General features: G+C 35.8%; 1 non-coding gene across 1 annotated transcript; it reads left to right on the forward strand.

Annotated features, from left to right (window-relative positions):
• Positions 1-3664: 3664 nt before the first annotated feature.
• Positions 3665-3771, forward strand: LOC128284755 (small nucleolar RNA R71). Its single transcript, XR_008275177.1, has one exon. It is a non-coding gene; the product is annotated as a small nucleolar RNA R71 (small nucleolar RNA).
• Positions 3772-21571: the final 17800 nt, after the last annotated feature.

Here is a 21571-nt window from a genome sequence, read left to right on the forward strand (position 1 = left end):
GAGGAAGTTCTCGGCAGACATGAACTCGTTCGTGTAGAGTCCCAAAGCAGCTCCAAATTCGGGTACACTTATATGCCTGAAAAGTCCACCAAGTCTGAAAACGATAGTACCGGCCTCATCATATGTGTTCATCATGTGCTGTAAGTGGAAAGTAGTATAGAACTCAAATGTCAGCTCTCAATATGTGGGCTCGATGATTACAAAGAACCAATCCCATGGCGCGGTATCTAGATGGAATCGAATGAGGTGAGCAGGTTGGACCTGCTCCAAAGTGGCACAATCAATACAATGGCCCGCTCCAAATGGTCGCACTTGTAAAAGCTGAAATAAATCATCCTATGGGCTGGATGAAAATTGAATCAGAGGGTGACGGGCTTCGGTCGAGGCGCTCGAGGGGGTTGCGCCAAGACCCTTTCGCTTTTTCGAGGTGGGAACGATTGTCTTCTTGCCTCGTGTGTTTGTCATTATATTCCTGAAAATAATAGACATCAAATATCACCAAATATTGAACCATGAGTCAATAGAAAGAAAATATAAAATCAAAGTAATAAAACTGTATTCCTAAAAAGAGGATTCCCTAACACTAATCCTAACAAAGACTAGAATAATAGAATAAAAACATAACAAAAGTATTAAGGAATAAAAATTTAAACAAAAATAGATGGACGCTAAGACTAACAATAATCAATAGAAATAAAGCAAAAATTCTAAAAAAAAAAAAAGAGTACTAGAAAAATAATCATAATGAATAATAATAGTGAAGGTTAGTAAAGACTAAGTAAAGAAAAATATACTAAGATTAAAACGGAGGAACAACTTAAGAAATAATAGAGAAATAAATCAATCAATAAATAAAATAATAATAACTGAAATAAAATAGGTGAAGGTAAAAGAGGAAACCACAGTTGTGGCCGGTGGTGTGGTTAGTGGTGGACGACGGCAAAACAGGAGGCACGGGCATGGGGTTTTGGGTCTTGGCCGTGCGTGTGTGGCGTGAAGGTGGGGTGGCGATGGTACGGGGTTAGGGATAAGGGTAAGAAAGGGTTGGGGAGTAAGAAGGAAAGCAAGGGAGGGGGAAAAAAAGAAGGGGTCGGTCGGCGGTGGAGGCGACTGCTGGTGAAGTTGGCGTTGGAGGGGGGCACGGGTGTGGTGGAGGGTTTTGAAAGCTGCGGCAGCTAGGGTTTAGGGGAGGGAGATTGAAGAAGAAGAAGAGGGGAAAAAAATTAGGTTTGGGGGTTTAAAGGGCATGGTAGCATGAGACTGTGTTAGTACTACACTAGTGTCACACGCCCATGTGGCTCATGTCCAGCCCGTGTTTATCTCGTAATTTTATTACCCAAGCGTCACATGGCCTGAGGACACGCTCATGTGTCCAGGCCATGTGTCTTGCCCGTGTGGTGTCCTGACTTAATTAAAATTTGAAATTTAAGCTCCAGTTTTTGCACGGCCTTGGACACGCCTGTGTGGAGTGAATTTATGGCCGTGTGGCTCGATACTTGGGGAATTTTTAGCCCTTTTTCCACAGGGCCAAGGACACGCCCATGTGTCCAGGCCGTGTGGGCCACTGTACCTGCATAAAAACACTAAAATAGCTAAAATAAAATTAGTTAGTGGTGTTAGTGCTCGGGTTACCTCCTGAAAAATGCTTATTTAGAGTCTAAGCTCGACTTACCTCTCATTCGAATGATCATGGTGGTTCGAGGAGTTTACACTCCTCACTCCTGCTATCAATCTTATCAAAATAAGGCTTTAGATGAGTACTATTTACCTTAAAAGTGCCGAATTTAGAATGAGTTACTGCGGCTATACCGTATGGGAAACTATTAAGTACTGTAAAATGGTTTGCTCCATCAGGTTCAGAAGTGGCAATACGAGGGTCTGCTGCATCTAATAGTGCTTTGTCTCCAACCTTAAGTTGATTTGATAAAACATTGAATCCGTCATGGCGTGGTTTTGGTTTATTGCGTGTTCTCGATTTCTGTGTCCGTCATTCATCTAGTTCCTCGATTTGTAGCCTTTGCTCTTCATAGATGGGTCCTTTGTTGTTACTTGAACATGGCTCATTTTTTCTTTTCGAACATGTTTCCTGCAAGGAAGGTTGCACCACATGATCAGTATTAGTAGCATGATTTATACAACCACCCTCAATATTCGATGTGTTACTCGAATTATGAGCTGGAAGAGTGATTGTTTCATCACCCACACGAAGTGTGAGTTCACCCGTACCAACATTAATAATAGTTGTAGTAGTTGCTAAAAAGGGTTGTCCTAAAATCAAAGGCACGTCACTATCCTCTTCAATGTCTAAAACAACAAAATCAATTGGAAATATAAATTTATCGATTTTGACAAGTACGTCTTTAATGATACCCCTAGGAAATCTAATGGTTTTATCTATTAACTAAATTCTCATCCTAGTTTGTTTGGGTTTCCCAAGACCTAGTTGATTAAACATTTTATAGGGCATGCCATTAATGCTCGCCCCTAAATCAGCCAATGCATTATTAACATCTAAACTACCAATTAAATAAGGAATCGTAAAACTCCCTGGATCTTTCAAGTTGTTGGGTAGCTTATTTTGTAGAATGGCTGAGCAAACTGCGCTTAACTCCACATGCGATGTATCATCCAACTTCCACTTATTTGCTAAAAGCTCCTTTAAAAATTTAACTGCGTTTGGCATCTAAGAAAAAGCTTCAATAAACAGTAACTTAATATGTAATTTCTTTAATAATTTAAGGAATTTACTAAATTGTTCGTTTGTGTGGTCTTTCCTTGTCGCATTGGGATATGGTACACAAGGTTTATATTCTCTACTTATCGATTTTTGCTCACTGTGGTCCACCTCATCTTTACCTTTACTTACCACAAATCCGTGTTTTGGTTCTGGTTCAGGTTCAACTAACCCTTCTTCATCTCGAACAGTAATTGAATTAAGCTGCTCCCTTGGGTTAGTATCAGTATTACTTGGCAAGCTACCTTGTGGTCGTTCGGAAATCATCTTTGCCAACTGGCCTATTTGATTCTCAAGTCCTAGAATTGATGCTTCCTGATATTTAAGGGCTGTCTCGGTGTTTTGGAAACGTGTTTCAAATATCGCTATGAATTTCGTTAGCATCTCCTCAAGGTTTGGTTTCTTTTCCTGCTGGTAAGGCGGTTGTTGAAAACCCAGAGGATGTTGTGGCCTTTGATTTCCTTGACCACCCCACGAGAAATTGGGATGGTTCCTCCAACCTACATTATAAGTGTTACTATACGGGTTATTTTAAGGTTTAGAGTTATTACCCATATAGTGGACTTGTTCCTCCTCGGTGCCAGGGTTGAAGAGTAGATAATCTGGGTTGTACATTCCTCCATTTGAATCACACCACATCACTAGATGTACCTGAGTAGAACCATATAAACCATCAATCTTTTTATTTAAAAGTTCTACTTGGTTTGATAGCATAGTGACTGCACTGAGGTTGAAAACACCAACTGCTTTTGTCGGCTTTGTTTTCATGACTTGCCACTGATAGTTATTTAGTGACATATCTTCAATAAATTCATAAGCCTCTTTAGGTGTTTTGTTGTTCAAAGTTCAACCGACGGCTACGTCGATAAGTTACCTTGTTGAGGGGTTCACACCGTTGTAAAAAATGTCTGAACCTGTAACCATAAAGGTAACCCATGGTGAGGGTACCTTCTCTATAGGTCCTTGTATCTCTCCCATGCATCATAAAGAGTTTCTAGATTCATCTACACAAAAGAAAAGATATCATTTCTCAATTTAGCCGTTTTAGCCGGTGAAAAATATTTAAGTAAAATTTTTTCGGTCATTTGTTCCCAAATAGTGATTGACCCTTGTGGTAACAAGTTCAACCACTTTTTAGCCTTATTCCTTAATGAAAAGGGGAATAACCGAAGGCGAATGGCATCAGCAGAAGCGCCATTGATTTTAAATGTGTTGCAGAGTTCCAGAAAATTCACTAAATGAGTGTTTGGATCCTCGTCCTGCAAGCCATCAAACTAAACAAACTGTTGTATCATTTGAATCGTGTTAGGTTTCAGTTCAAAATTATTTGCAGCAACAGCAAGTCTAACTATACTCGATTCAGTTCCTGTTAAATTAGGTTTAGTATAATCATACATAGTACAAGGAATAGAATTCTGATTTACTGGATCAGTAGCAATCACAGGAGGTTGCGGATTTTCCTGATTTTCAGCCATCTCCTCGGTTGTGGTGTGAATATCGTCCTCTCGCTCTTCCTCTATGTATCTTAGGCTTCGCCTTAATTCTCTTCGGTTTCTGCAAGCTGTGCTTTCGATCTCACTATCAAAAAGTAATGGTACCGATGGGATTCTTCTAGTCATAAACTATAAAAACCTGTCAGAAGAAAATTTAGTAATTAAAATAAAATTAAATTGCAATAAAAATAAATGGCTAAAGTAATAAAAATTAAGTGTTCCTAATATCTTAGTCCCCTGCAACGGCGCCAAAAACTTGATGGTCGTGTAACTAACTAAATATTCGACTTAAGGTAAGTGCACCTATCAAACAATAGTGTAGTTATGGTGAGACCAGAAATATCATATCACGAGGACTAAAAGTATTAGTAATTACTATCTTTTTATTATCTAGCCTAAGAATTAAAGTGTGTTTTTAAACTAAAACTATTTATCTAATTAACTAATATTACGACAAAGATGAAGTTTGGAAAATACTTTAGGAAAAATCGATGGAGAAGACAATACCCGAGGAAGAATCCACCTAGACTTCACTTATTACTTTTGAATTAGACAATTTATTCACTTAACTTAATCTATAGAAATCCCTAATTTATGTTAATATCTCTCTCGAGAATAAGAAAAATTGACTTTAGGTTGATTAATTGAAATCTTTTTCTAATTAAAACCCCTATTGTCGCATTAACTCGATCTATGGATTCCCTTATTAGATTTGAAATAGTTTAATCACACAAATCTAAAAACTATGCAGATAACAGAGCTTGGTTAGAGTTGTTATGCAACCTGCAATTTAATCAGGTTAGTATTTAAATTTAGCATGCACTTTTCAATCATGTGTCCACTAGCTGTCGTCTGGTTAGGATCACTTAGCTAATTTCGGTGAATTTTAGTCACGTATGAACGAAATATAGACTTGATTTTAATTGAAAACATGATTGATTGAGGAACGAACATTATAAGTATGAATCAAATAAATATTATTTAATCAAAACAATCATCCTAGCTTAAATAAAATTAAGCTAACATTGTTGTAAAAAACAACAAAGAACACATAGCAAACATTTTTAGATTAAATTAAAGAAAAGAAAGATTAAACCCAAATTAGAGTGGCTTTCACCCAAGTCTCTGACCGACGAGTCTCCTTTGTTCCTTGGCTTTGCTTCTTTGCTGATGGCTCTCCAAGGTGGCTGACCAAGGGCTTTTTAAGAGGATTTAATTGCTAAAAATCTCTATGAAGAGATGATGCTAGGTGTGAGAAATGGAAAATGCTAAGAGAATTGAGAGAGAAGAGAGAATGATGATAGATGAGGGATGATGAATGAGGGAATGAAGGGGTCTTATTTATAGGTGAAGAAAGGTGGGTAGTTTGCTAAAAATAGCTGGGTTTAATCTCTTTACACTTCTTCCATGAGTGGCCGGCCACAATTAGTGGAATTTGAGCTGATTTTTGCTTATTTTTAAGCAATTTAAATGCCATAATAACTCAAGACTGAGACTTGGTCCAATGTAAATCTTCGGGCAAATCTCTAATTTCTTCAACAATGCAAGGATCTTGTGTAATTAAACCTAAAAGTGGTTTAAGTGGACAACCATGTGTAGCTGAATTTGGGTTGACTTGGTCTTCAATTTGGACGATTTTTGTAATCCCACAAAGCTATTAGACCTATCCAAAATAAATTAATAAGTTAAAGGACCAAGGAATAAAATTTATCCAATTTAAATAATTAACCCAAATTATTAATGAAATATTTAAAATGATTTATTATATATAATTTTATATTTTATTATTTAATTTAATCATGCATAGCCCATTTTATGTCGAAAAATATAATATGTTCAAATAAATATAAAATAAGTCATTTTATGCATGAAAACTATATAATAAAGCATAAAATTACATTTTGATAACTTCTATGTCCTAATTTCATATTTTCACATATTTCATTAATTTATTAAACAATTACTTAGTTTTAACAATGGATTTAAGTAAAAAGGTGATAAATTACATAGGAAAAATTCTATATATTTTTCAGTTTACATATATCTAAGATATCTCAGTACCCTTACAATTGCTTTCTAGTGGTTTTCCTCTGGATTGCTTGTGAATCTGCTTAAACTGCTCATAGTGAAAGCAATATCTGGTCTAGTATAGCTCATAAGGTATATCAAACTACCCATGACCCTTACACATTCCCGTTGGTAAACACTTCACCTTTGTTTTTGGATTGATGTTGGCTCTTATCTATTGAAGTTCTAGATATACCAAAATCATCCTTACTAAATTTCCCAAGAATCTTGTCCACATAGTGTGACTAAGCCAATATGACATTCAGATGACCTCTTGATTTGGATGCCCAAAATTATATTAGCTAGTCCCATATCATTCATGTCAAATTTTAAATTTAACATGTCTTTGGTAGTTTTGACATACACACATTTGTCACATTAATTAATCTTAAATCCATTTGTCATCATGACATTATCGAACTTTTCGTGCCATTGCTTTGGTGCTTTCTTAAGTTCATATAAATACTTCACCAATTTATAAACTTTCCTTTCTTGTCCTGAAACTATATGACCCTCAGGTTGTTCCATGTAAATCTCTTCATCAAGATCTCTATTTAGGAAAACTATTTTAACATCCATTGACATACTTCTAGATTCTGCACTGTGGCAATTGCAAGTATCATCCTTATAGAAGTTATCCTGGATGTTGGAAAAAAGGTATCAAAGTAGTCAAGGCCTTCCTTTTGTCTATAACCTTTTATAACCAATTTGGCCTTGTACTTATCAATTGGTCCATCTGCTTTCATTTTCCATTTGAAATCCACTTAGAATTTAATGGTTTAATTCCAGGAGGGAGATCTACTAGTTCCTATATATGATTTTGCATGACAGAGTCAATTTCACTTTTAATAGCATCTTTTCGTAAAGAGTTTTTGGATGATCGTATAACATCATTATACATTTGAGGTCCGGCCTCTAGCATAATGGTTAGAAAATCCGATCCAACAGATTTTTCCACCCTTGCTCATTTACCCCTTTTTGGCTCTACCTTAGTTTCAACCTCTTGTTGAACTCTTGACTATTTTCATCTATAGTCTCTGGAGTTCATTTCGTTGAACTTGAATCAACTTCCCTAGTTTTACAAGGGAAGATATTTTCAATGAATGAGACATTCTTTGATTCCAATATAGTATTCTTGTGAATGTCAAGATTCATTGATTTATACATAAGAAACCGATATGCATTGCTATAATCTGTATAGCCAATGAAAATACAATCCATCGTGTTAGCACCTATTTTCATTTTCTTTGGTAACAGAGCCATTACCTTCGCAAGATAGCTCCACACTTTCAAGTGATTGTAGGAAGGTTTTCTACCTTTCCATAACTCATATGATGTCTTGTCTCTTTTCTTCTGGGGAACCTTATTTAAAAGGTAATTAGCTAATAGAATAGCTTCCCCCCTCACATGTTCTATAATAATCTAGAGCTTCCTAGGAATGCGTTCATCATTTCTTTTAGAGTCTGATTTTTTTGCTCAGTTACTCCATTTGATTGAGGATAGTATGGCGGTGTCACTTCATGAATAATACCATGTTGTGTACAGTATTCACTAAATGGTTCAACATATTTACCACCACGATTACTTCTCACCATCTTAATATTTTTATTAAGTTGGGTTTCAACTTCTTGTTTATAGAGAATAAATTTCTCTATAGCTCATTTTTGCTCTTAAGCAAATATACGTAGCAATATTTTGTGCTATCATCAATGAAGGTAATTGGAATGAAGGAAATATGCAAGTGTATACAATCGCAACAAGTAATAAAGTGACAAGTAAATGTCGAGTTATCATATCCACAAGGACTGTGAAAAGAATTATTTATGAATGCTATTTAAAACACTTTGGTGAAAAAATATTTTGTTGAAGAGGGTGATTAAAAACTAAGATTTTAAACTAAGTAAACTAAATAAATAAATCTCAAATACACGATTTGAAAATACAATTTAATCAAGATGACATAATTGTGTTGGATTAATTACATTTCTTTAACTTAGAATTATTAAACTCATGTTTATGTTGTTATGAATAAATTCACGGCAACTCGGTAATTTGCTAACTTATGAACATACTCACCTAGACAAATCCATTCATCTCTTAACATATCCCTATGTTAATTCAAACGATTAAACAAATTTTAATAAGCAAACATGTTATTGCACATACGTACTCATTAAATTGAACTAATCTCTTGCATATCCCTATGTCAATTCAAACGATTAATTAAATCTCATAAGCACATAAAAAACTATGTGAAGTAACAAGGTATTCTTACCTTGAAATAGTTTAATCACAATAATCTTGCAAGTTATGCAAGGCAAGTGTATCGCCAGATACATTGCTAATTTAACCTTCAGCTACCTTAGAAGAACAAACATGCACTGATTAAGTATTGTGTCAATTAATTACAATTTCAATCCATTTAAATAATTAATTCATTAGCTACCTCACAATTATAATGCAAGAATAACATAGGCATGGTTTTACTTAATCAAGCATTTTACCGAGGCCTATAACAACATAAACACCATTTTAACAATTTAAGCAGATGAAATGCAATCAAACCAACACGAATTAAATTCAAGCTAAGCTGATTAAATTAACCATTCCAATAACATAAATATTCATAGATATGTTCATCATAACAACAACAAAAATTAAAGAGATAAGGAACAAGAATCAAATCCAGTGTTCTTCCGCGGCTTGACTAGGTTGCTCCGTTCTTCTTCTTTGTTGTCCTCACCTATCAAGGTTGCTATGAACACTTCAATGTTTCTCCAAAATGGCTTATGAATACCCCTTTTCCAAGAGGAGAAATCAGCAAGAGAGCAAGGGACTTTGAATGGGAAAATGAGAGGAGAAAGTGATAGAAGAGAGAAGAGATGTGAATGAATGAGGGATGCTTTGAATGATCAACCAAGGGGGGTTTTTATAGCTCAATATGACAGCTAAAATTTGCTAAAAATAGCATCCAAAGAGCTACCCCTTGGCCAGCCACCTATGTGGCAAAGTTGATGGCTTCAACTTTGCTAAATATGGCTTGGGGCAAATCTACAAAGCCACCAATTGTGGAGGGGTTGAATTGCAATTTGAACAAGTCTTCAAGGGCCTCTTTGAAAGCTTAAATAATCAGATAATAAGCTGAATTGGGTCAGCACTTGGACAGTTTTGGGCTGTCATTTTCTTGGCCGGTTCGGTTGACTCGGTTCGATTCAATCAGACCATTTTTTCATAATTAATTAATAATAATTTATTAACCCAAATTAACCTGGATATAAATTAAAATTAATTATATTATGAATTAATATGCATAATTTTGGATCGTCTTAGGCTAAAAATTAATTCGCCTTGATACTTCAAATTGCTTTTCGATTTTGTGCTTTTAGCAGTGTCTGCCGAGTCATTTTTCACCCTTTGTGCAAATCTGTCGAAAATAACCAAAATTCATCAAAATTAATTATAAAATTAATTAAAATTAAACATGTTAATATTTTAAGTACACTTTAATTATTTTATAAAAATTAATTATTTTTGACAGTAATTTTATTGAAACTGCATGAATTTAAGTTAAAAAGGGTATGAAAAAGTGTGTAATTTTTGTATTTCTAGTAATAAAACATTTATTCCCTCATCTAGTTTGAACAAACTTTAAATCACAAACATTGCTATATATTAGATTTAGTGGTTCTATACTTCTTTCAACTGTTTGAAATGAAGACCTTGTTAATTTTGTCTCAACACACGTTTCACATTTGTAAGTATAATTAATGTGAAATGAAGAAATGTGCTCTAAAGTAATTAATCTACGTAAAGTATCATAATTTACATGTTCGAGCCTACCATGCCATAAATTAAATGACTCAAGCATATAAACAAAAGAAGAAGGGACATTCTTATTCACTACCTTTACTTTTATAGCGATTGCATTAAGTTTCCACATGTCATTTAATACATATCCCTTTCCCACAAACATTCCCTCTTTAGAAAAAAATTAGCTTATTAGATTCAAACACCATCCCAAAGTCGTGTACACTTAGGAGTGTCCCAAAAATAAGGTTCTTACATATGTTAGGCATATACAAACACATTTTGAAGCTTCAGTTCTTTGCTAGAAGTCATCTTCAAGACCACAGTACCCTTCCTTTTAATCTTGAAAGTTACGACATTGCCCATATAGATCTTCTCCCCTTTGTCACAAGGAACCAACTCAGAAAAAGAGTCTTTGTCGTAACAAGTATGACGTGTGGCACTAGTATCAAGCCACCATTCTCTTGGATTTGAATAAACCATATTGACTTTAGAAATCACAGCACATAAGTCCATATCAAACACTTCCTCGGGAATTTCTTCCACAACATTGGCCTCGTAAGCTCTAACTTTCTTTGAAAGCCTATAGTTAGATGAATTGTGCCCCCATATTGTTGCAATTGAAGCATTTCCCTTGAAATTTTTGCTTCTTGGAAGCGCCACCTTTTGGTCTCAGTTTAGACCCATTATGATGTTGTTTTCCCTTTTTGAAGTCCTTTTTGACTTCTACCACATTTTCCTTAGAACCATGACATCTGCTGCTTTGTTGAGTTTTTTGCTAGTACCTCTATTGTCTTCTTCAATCCGAAGTATGACAATCAGGTCTTCCACTAACATTTCTTTCTTTTGTGCTTTAGGTAGTTCTTGAAGTCTTTCCAAGTAGGGGTAGCCTCTCAATAATGACTGCCACTTGGAAAGATTCACTTATGACCATCCCTTCAGCAAGAATTATGTGAATGATCTATTGAAGTTCTTGTACTTGATTCACAACTAGTTTTGAATCAAACATTACAAAATTTAAGAATTTGGCAACTAAAAACTTTTTAGCTCCAACATCTTTACTTTTATATTTATGGTCCAATGACGTTCATAATTTCTTAGCAGTCTTTTTGACACTATATACTTTATACAGTGCATCCGACAACCCATTTAGGATGTAATTTTGGCATAGGAAATCAGAATTCTCCCTAGCTTTAACAATAGTGTAGGCGGTAAGATCATCTACCTCACCCTCTTTAAAAGTAAGAGGGTCATCCTTAAAAAAATTGGCCAAGTTCAACATGGTCAAATAAAACAACATCTTCTGTTGCCATGTCTTGAAATTCTGTCTGGTGAATTTTGGAAGCTTCTCGTTGTGGCTTACAACCACCAGTAACATTGAATTTTTATTCGAAGCGTGAGTTAAAACCAATGCTCTAGATCATGAATTGGGTGAATTGGTGGGAGTTTTCATATTTTGTTAAGATTTCAAAAACAGAAGTAGAATGAGTAATAATAATAAACAGAAAATTTAATTTCAAGTTTATACTACCCTTCGATTCTTTTAAATAGCAGGATTTAGTTAGGAACTAAAAATTCTGAAACAAAATTAATAACCAATTTCTGGTAATAGAATTGTTACTCTCAAATGATTTCTGTTAACAATAGAAATTGAATAAATTTTGTTGAATGAAAGGAATAGAATCCTGAAACGAATTGTTTAATTGATTTCTATTTGGAAATAGAAAATCGAACAAATTCTGCTGAACAACAGAAATAAAATCCTGAAACAGATTTGTTCAACTGATTTCTGTTTACAAACAGAATACAATTTCACCTCGGTGTCCTATTCGTCTCTGATTAGAAAGTGGTATAGAATCCATCTTAAGATTGTTACAAATACGTTAAAGAAATAAATAATAATATAAAATATTAATTTAAATCACAATATCGAACCAGAACAATTAATGTCCTTACAATTGTTACTGCCACAACTGTTAAAAAAATTATTGTCCTTACACTATATGTCTGTTAAAACATTTAATTATCATTTACATTGTATAAGAATTTGGACCTTCGTAAAATCTCTACAATTTTAAATATATATTATAAATTTATTTTATTTTACTTTCATATTTACTAACCAAAGAGAAAGTATTATAATTTCCAATTGCATCTTTTAAGTCAAGTTATTAGGCATAATGAAATGAAAGAGATTATTACACTGTCCAAAAATAATTTATCTCTTGAGAATATACTCTTTAAGGATAAAAGACACATTTTGAATTCATTAAAAATAGTTCATACGAAATAACTACATTTTATATTATTTACAGAATTTAAAGTTAATATTTTCTTATTATTAAAGAAATTTAAAATGGGTCTAGAACTAATATCCTTACATTAACTTCATATAATAAGTTAAAAACATACATTTCATGCAATTATATTAGAAGTTGACACTTAATTTGGATTGTATTCTACCTATCACACTTCTTTGAAAATTTACAAATTGCTGATGCCTTATGTAGAGTATTTTGCAAAGTACCATAGTTATTACACACTAAATATCCCTTTGGCTATCAAATATGTTAATCTTAATTATCCCTACAATTTTTTGTGTTATACATGTCAAAACAAATCAACCTTTTAACTTATCTTTTTACAACTAGATATAAGGTTACTTTTGCTATTGTGGATTATATTGGCCATGTTTGACAATTAGTTGATAGCTAATTGCAGTAGCTGGTTTGATCAATTAGTTCTATTAATTGACTTGACCAACTGGTTCTATTAACTATTTATTTAAAAGTATTTGGTAAAATTTAGTTGATAGTTGAAACCTAATATGTGTAAAATGACAAATAAGGGGATGACACATTTTATTGTTAAGTATTTATTCATTTGTAATACTTTAGTCTTTATTGGGTGAAATTATTGAAATAAAATACTATTATCATGGAATTAAAACATCCATTATGAAAATTAATTAGAATATTTTTAAAAATTTAAATGAACAAATTTGACTTAAAGGGAAGAAAAAAATAACAACAGGGACAAAAAAAAAATTACAAGAACCAAAAAATCAAATTACAGTGACAAAAAAAAAAAGACAAAATACATGGAAAAATTTGACTAACAAGGAGGAAAAATTTGATTTCCAGGGAAAAAAGTTTCGAAAAATAAAGGCCTAAAAAGAGTACAACAATTTAAAAACATAGAAAGAACTAACTTTAATGGATGAAATCATCTTGCAAATGAATCTCCATAGTTGATTTTTGTAGATTTACGGTGGAGTTTTTTTTTTTTTTAAGATTTACTTTGGACTTTGGAGGTCAAAGTTGTCGAAAGCTTTTTGAAAATTGACTTTTTTTTAAAAAAAAAAACAAAGATGGAGTCACCACCAATCATTTTCTTAGGTGTGATAGGATCACCTTGAAATTTAATCATTTTAATAAAAATGTTAATTTTCAGTCTACAAAATCCAAGAAGTGGATTTGGGAGTTGGTTATGTATGAGGAAGGATTAACACTCTTATAACACCCAAAATTGGTACATAGTTGATTACTTGATGTCTTGGCGTCAAAATTGAAAATTCAAAGAGAATTTAAAATACGATCCCTCTTTGCATGATGTTATTTGATTAAAATATCGCTAACTAAATTAAATTTTGTGGAAAAAGCTTTATTTTGAGTTAATTGAGAAGAAAATATCATGCCCTGTAAGTTAGGGCATGATATCTCGAATCCTTAAAAACAAGAATAATCATCATTTAATTATTACCTAAATCCTATGTGTTTTCATTTTAAACAGGATATTCGATTACTTTGGTTCAAGGAGAAAGTCATAGCCCGTAAGTTAAAAGCACGACCCCTCGGATTCCCCAAAGAAAGGATATTGCCTCGGACTTAAATTATTATTTTTATGCGTTTACGAAAAAGAATGAATGTATGTGGCAATATTTACAATACACGATGATGGCAAAATTATGACATTTAACTAAATAATAACATCAATAATAAAAATGACAATAATATAATGAATACAATAAAAATAATAAAAAATTATTCAATTAATAATACTATATAATAATGATACTAATATTTGAAATAATATATAAATGTATGATAATAATATAATTACGGTCATAAAATATTGATTTTGAGTAGATTTTAACAAAATTAAGATTAATTAACAATGATGATCACTTAATAATATAAATAATATAAATAATTAAAAATAAAGGAGCAAAATAAAATAATTGAGAAATTGACGACAAAAAAAAAAAAAAAAAAGCTAGTATAGGGACTCAATTAAATGAACAGGGGACTAAATTGAAACTGTGATAAAACTTCAGGTATAAATAAATAAAAATAGTAAATAAAATGGTTAAATAAGAAATAAAAAAATACAGGGACCAAAAGGGAAAATAACCCAAACCCAGTACATGTCATTCTCCAAAGGGTCGATAGTCTGGGGACTTAACTGAATATGTAACAAAATTTAAAGCATAAATCATATAAAAAAGAATATAAAGGATCGAATTAAAAAAATGGAAAAGTAATAGGACTCAGAGGGTTATTTTCCCAACCCTACGTCATTCGCTTAGGTCGACAGTGGGTCAAAAGACCGAATCGTAAGAAAATAAAATAAAAGGGGTGAAATTAAAACAAACAAAAAGGAAAATAGGATGAAATTAAAAAGGGGAAAAAAACGAAAGGACCAAAAATACAATTGGACCATCCTCTTTGAAAACACGTGGATCTTGGATGGATCTGGATTGGGTCATCAGGTCAAGCTTGAAATGACAACGTTTTGGGCGTATGAAGCCAAACCCAAAATGACGTCATTTTAAGGGGGCTATATAAGTAAAAAAAAATCTTTTAAAAAAATAAAAAAAAATCTTTTAAAAAAATAATTTGCAACCTTTAAAAAAAATACTCTTTGCTCTCTCTGAACTCCCTCTTCTCCTTCGGCCAAAAGGTCACCGCACATTCTACGCGGCCACTGATCATCAGCGTCGACAATGCCGCCTCTAGTTGCCAGAAATTCCCCAAAAATCTCTTTTTTTTTGACCTCTCTTCACACGAAACACAAATCCGAGGTTAAAATCCCCAAAAACCTAGCCAAAGTTCGGCTATGGAGCAAGAAACCCTTCGATTTCTCCCTTTCCCGATGAGGCCCTTGACAAAACCTTAGGGGTTCCGAGGCTTCTCAAGTCAGAGAAAAGAGGAGTTCCACTGTAACACCCTTAACTTGTATCCATTGCCGGAACAGGGTTACAAAGTTTTTCCTGTGACACCCCGAATGTGACCCTAGTCGGAGAGTGGTTTCGGGACCACGAAACCGAGTCACAAGAATAATTAAGTGTTATATTCCGTACTTATTGTATGTGGAATTGGTATGCGTAAATATTTCGTGTCTCGATTTTTATTAATTAGGTGCTAAATTATAAGAAAGGACTTAGTAGTGAACTTTGAAAGTACGATAGGGAAATAGGTGATGACTAATTAAAGCATGCATGCAAAATAATGGACTTGCATGTCAAATTCCCCTTTCTACAAGTAATGGCCGCCATGACAAAGAAATATGGGTCAAACATGTCATGAAACATGTTTTGTTGGGCATTAGGGAGAAATAGTAAACAAATAAGCATGGGTAAGAAAAGAATGAAAAAAATGTGTGTGAGAGAGTGGCATACCCCATTGCCGTGAGTTGTAGAGAAGGAAAGAAAAAATTTTGTTCATCCTTTCTTTGAGCCAAAACTAAGGAAGAAGGAGGATTTTTGCTTCATGCTTGGTTTGGAAGAGATCTAGAAGGAGATTTGGCTAAGTTTGCATCAAGATTAAGGTATGTATGAGGTTGTGTTGGGAGTTTCATGCATGTTTGGTTGCTAACTTGATGTGCATGTTAGCCATGGCTCAAATCTTTGGTATGCCATGGAAATGGTATTTGGCCAAAGTTGTTATAGTGATAAAGCCATTGCATGCTAAGTGTGAAGCTTGATGATGATGCATGCAATGATGGATTTTCTACTCATGAGTAAGATTTTGAGTTTTCTCTTTGTTTTATCATGATTAAAGTTGAAAAGGAGCATGATTGTCATACTTGGCCATGATGCATTCTTGAGCATGATTCATGCTTCTTGCATGTTAGTTAAAAGTTTGTGTTTTGGATGGCTATGGACACCTTGAAAATTCGGCCATGCTCATATATGCATATATATGATTGCACATTATGTTTGGTTATGAACTAAGTGATGAATATATTGATTTAAAGAAGAAAATGTGGAAGAATGCTTGTGAAATTGCAAGCACAATTCGCCTAGCACACATATAAGTGCTTGATGCTATATTATAAGTTTTGGGCCACAATGTGCAAAGCATAAATTAGTAGATTGCATGCTGTTTTTGTGAGGTATTAAGTGCAAAATTGACCTCAACATGTACATGAATATTCGCCTTGGGTAGCCTATTGAAGGCCTTAGCATTTCCTTGATGCTCAAATAAATTGTATTGAATTGCTTGATGTAGTATAAAATGTGCATGACCATTGTGTATTCAAGCTAAAGAGTGGCCATATGACCATTTAAAATCCTTGTCGATTCGCCATAAGCAAGCACAATGAGGTTTTAATAAATTGAATTTGTTTGAATTAGCTCAAGAGCTAAGAGGGCCACAATTGGACAAGGGAAGGAAAAGGTGATCGAATAGCCGAAAAAGCCGTTCGACAACATCCGAGGTAAGTCCTCAAGAAGTGACCTTACTTGAATTATGTGAGATGAAATATGGATGTGTATGATTATTGATTATGTGTGTATGAGTATTTGAATTCCACCGGGCTAAGTCCCGGCGAATATGCTAATGATATTAATTGTGTTTGAGCCTTAGTAACGAAAATGAAATATGTATGTCCAATGATTATTGATGTATGTGTGCATGAGAAATTGAATGATATCCGTGCTAAGCCCAAGACAATTATGCTGAAATTATATCCGGTTAAGACCAAGGCAATTGTGCTAGTGGTTATATCCGGCTAAGACCAAGGCATTCGTGCGAAGTTATTCTATCCGGCTAAGACCAAGGCATTTGTGCACGTGATTATATCCGGTTATATTCGAAGAATCTTGGGCTGGAGGTGAGTGTTGGTTGCTGAAATGAATTTAATTAGTACACTCGGACAGCCCAAAGGATAAGGTACGTTATATATGCATTGGAAAGTCGACGTGTTTGAGCAACATTCGCTCAATCGACTAATGAATTTCAGTTATTGAATTGATTGATGCTTTGCGAACTTATACAATGATGAAGTATGAAGTAAGAATGTGTATTAATGAAATGATGCATTTGGCTATGTGAATGTATTGCTGTAAATTATAGTTCATTATATTCCTTGAGACTTACTAAGCATAAAAATGCTTACCCGTTGCTTTGGCTCTTAGTTTTCTAGATTTCGCTCGAGGCAATCGGATTTGGGATCGTTGAAGTCGAAGTCATCCACACTATCAAGCCTCCATTTTGGTATAAATTTTGGTTGAACTTGAGATGGCATGTATAGGACTACCTCTTGTTTGTTAAATACGTTGTAATGTAAGTTTGTATGGCCATGCGAAAATGGCTCAAAAGGGAGCATGAACTTAGACTTATTGTGGGTTGTATGTATATATATTTGGGGTCATGATGTGGCTATGGTTTGGAAATGGGAATGTTGGTCATATGATCAGCCATTGGCATGGTTAAAATGATCATATATGAACCTATGTATGGCAAGATTAGTTGAATCATGGAGACTACCAAATAGGTAAGTCCTACCTTAAAACAGATGCTGCCAGCTGCAGTGGCGTGAATGTGAAAAATCACCATAATTCATAGGAATGGAATCAAATAGTGAATAAGCTATGTAAATGAACCTTGATGAGTCTATTTTCATATGGAAGAAACGAAACGGTCATAGGAGTTACAGGTTAAGAGATATTAAAGCTATTGTGAGACAGGGCCAGAATGGTTTCTGGGTTCCCTGTCGCAACTTTAAAATTCACTATAAATTATCCAAAAAGAATTAGGAGATATACCTTATATATACAGATTCCATTTTGAGTCTAGTTTCATTAGAAACAAACGAAACCAGCATTAAAGCCCTGTGCAGAGAGATATTCAAGTTATACCGCGCGAAGGTCAGAGCAGTCGATCCCTGTAACTTGGGTAACTTTAACTAATAAACTGTACCAATTGGCCCGACCAAAAATCCTAGAAATAAATCCATGGATGTATATATGAGTCTAAATTCAGGGAAAATTTACAAAACCAGTTTCCGAGTTTTGAAACTCGAGATATGATTTTTAAGGCGACAGTGACGCAGTTTTCCAGCCTGACTGGAAATGTCAAATTGGTGGGCAAAACATGTGAACTTGGTTTGTTAACCCTCGGGTCCGACAACCGCGATGGTCTCGGGTTTGGGGTGTTACAATTTTATTGGTATCAGAGCCACGGTTTAGTCGATTCTAGGACTACCGTGATGTGTTTGGGGTCTAGCTATACATGCCATTAAATGATGAATCGATAGTGTGATGAATTCTGACAATTTGACTTCATGTTTGTTTATAGCAATGGATCCCGATCCCAACCGAAAGCGATAGCTGATGATGTGGAGAGTGTGGCGCCTGCTCCCGCGCAAGGGACAGCGCCGGCGGACTCTCAACCTATGGCCAGCAATCCTAATGACGAGGCTAAGCAAGCCTTTTATAGTGTGATGAACGAATGGTTTAATCAATACATTCGAACCAACACTACTGTTCCACCACCTCCATTCCCGATTTAATGCAACCCCGCACCTACAATACCTCCGGTGATCGACCCAATAAGGTCGTAAGCCCCAATCGATAGGATTCAAAACATGGGGCCACTGAATTTAAGGCTACGGATGATGATGATGCCGAGCGAGCTGAATTATGGTTAGATAACACTATCCGGTGCTTGATGAGCTATCCTGCACACCCGATGAGTGCTTAAAGTGTACCATCTCCTTGCTACGCGAGTCCGCCTACTATTGGTGGAGTACTCGACTTGTGGTGCCTAGAGAGCAAGTGACTTGGGAATTCTTTCTAACCGAGTTCGAAAAAAGTATATCATCGAGATTCATCGACCAAAAGCGGAGGGAGTTCCTTGATCTTAAGCAAGGTTCTATGTCCGTTATCGACTACGAACGAAAGTTTGTGAGGCTTAGCCATGACGCGCGAGAATGCATTTCGTCCAAGCTATTATGTGCAAACGCTTCGAGGATGGGCTGAATGATGATATAAGGATGTTTGTTGGCATTCTCGAGATACGAGAGTTCGTAGTACTTGTTGAGCGAGCTTGTAAAGTCAAGAGCTTAGAAAGGAGAAACAAAAAGCTGATGTGGGGATTGGAGAATTCGAAGAGGTCCTCGGAAAGTCTCTTCAACAAGCATCGAAGAGATTTCGAGATGATGCGAGCCGGTCTAGAGGCGTTTGGGATTTTCTAGACGAGGACGCGATCGACCCCGTGACCACACGAGTCACCTCGATTGCGGTGGCGGAAATGATCGCCGAGAGAGGACGGAGTGTCCACATTGTGGCAAATGGCATTCGGGAGCTGTTGGTTTCGTGATCGCTCCGCTATAAGTGTGGATCGGCCGACCATTTTATGAAGGATTGCCCGAGGATGCATGAGCAGAATGCAAGTCGAGTGCAAATCCGGGTGCTACCATCGCCGAGGTAGGCCACCTAGAAATATGGGCAATGTCGATGGCGGTCGAGAGGATCTAGAGATGCTACCATCAGATCCGAGGCTCGTGCTCTGCTAGGACTTATGCCATACGCGCGCACGCCGAGGATGCTGCCTCTCCGGATGTTATTACCGGTACTTTCACTCTTTTCAATACAAATGTAATTGCTTTGATTGACCCCGGTTCTACTCATTCTTATATATGTGAAACCTTAGCATCCAAGAAGACTTTGCCCATTGAGTCTCATCGAGTTTGTAATTCGGTGTCAAACCCTTGGGTCATTACGTGCTTGTTAACAAAGTGTGCAAGAAAAGTCCCCTAGTGTTCCGAGGTTCTTGTTTTCCGGCGGACTTAATGCTTTTGCCATTCGATGAGTTCGATGTTATTCTTGGTTTGGATTGGTTGACCATGCATGATGCGGTTGTAAATTGCAAGAGCAAGACTATCGATTTGAGTGCGCGAATAATGAAATAATTCGGGTTGAGTCCACGGACTTAAAGGGTTGCCACCGTAATATCGCGATGTTGGCCCGTAAATATGTAAGAAAAGGGTGCGAAGCGTACCTTGCGACGTACTCGATGACAAGGAATCGAGAAGAAACCCGAATCTGCGCCCGTGGTTTGTGAATACCGGATGTTTTCCGAAGAATTGCCGGTTTACCACCTGCTCGAGAAATAGAATTTGGCATCGAATTGGTACCGGTACCACCCCAATTTCGATAGCTCCGTATCGTATGGCACCAACGGAATTGAAGGAGTTGAAAACTCGGTTGCAAGAATTGGTGGATAGAGGTTTTGCTCGCCGAGTTTTTCGCCTTGGGTGCGCCTTGTTGTTCGTGAAGAAGAAGGATGGAACCATGCGACTATGCATCGACTATCGTCGACTTAACAAAGCGACGATAAAGAACAAATATCCGCTGCCACGTATTGATGACTTGTTCGATCAACTGAAGGGAGCCTCGGTGTTCTCGAAAATAGATTTGAGATCGGGCTACTATCAATTGCGAATCCGAGATTGACGTGCCCAAGACCGCCTTGAGCGAGATATGGTCACTATGAGTTCTGGTGATGCCGTTTGGGCTCACTAATGCCCGCGGTATTTATGGATTTAATGAATCGAATCTTTAGACCATATTTGGATCGATTCGTAGTCGTGTTCATTGATGACATCTTGGTCTATTCAAGAAATGAGACCGAACATGCTTGAACACCTGCGGTTAGTGCTGCAAATTTTACGGGACAAGCAATTATATGCTAAGTTCAGCAAGTGTGAGTTCGGTTAAGAGAGGTAAGCTTCTTGGGTCATGTGGTATCTCAGACGGTATTCGAGTCGATTCAATAAAATTTCAGCCATACTAAATTGGAAGCCTCCAGAAATATTACTCGAGGTTCAAGCTTTTTGGGGCTTTGCTTACATTACCGACGATTTGTAAAGGCTTCTCAACGATAGCCACGCCGATGACGGCTACTCCAAAAGGATGTTAAGTTCGAATGGACGGAGAAATGCCAAAAAGCTTCGATCAATCGAAAACTTATTTGACTGAAGCCCCAATTCTAGTGCAACCCGAGTCCCAAGGAGTTTGTCATCTATAGCGACGCCTCTCTACTTGGGTTAGGTTGCGATTAATGCAAGAAGGTCGAGTTGTGGCCTATGCGTCGAGGCAATTAAAGCCACATGAGAAAAATTATCCGACTCATGATCTCGAATTGGCCGCCATCGTATTCGCCTTAAAGATTTGGCGACATTA

The sequence above is a fragment of the Gossypium arboreum genome, chromosome 11 (genome assembly GCF_025698485.1).
Source record: "Gossypium arboreum isolate Shixiya-1 chromosome 11, ASM2569848v2, whole genome shotgun sequence".
Taxonomy (NCBI): Eukaryota; Viridiplantae; Streptophyta; class Magnoliopsida; order Malvales; family Malvaceae; genus Gossypium; species Gossypium arboreum.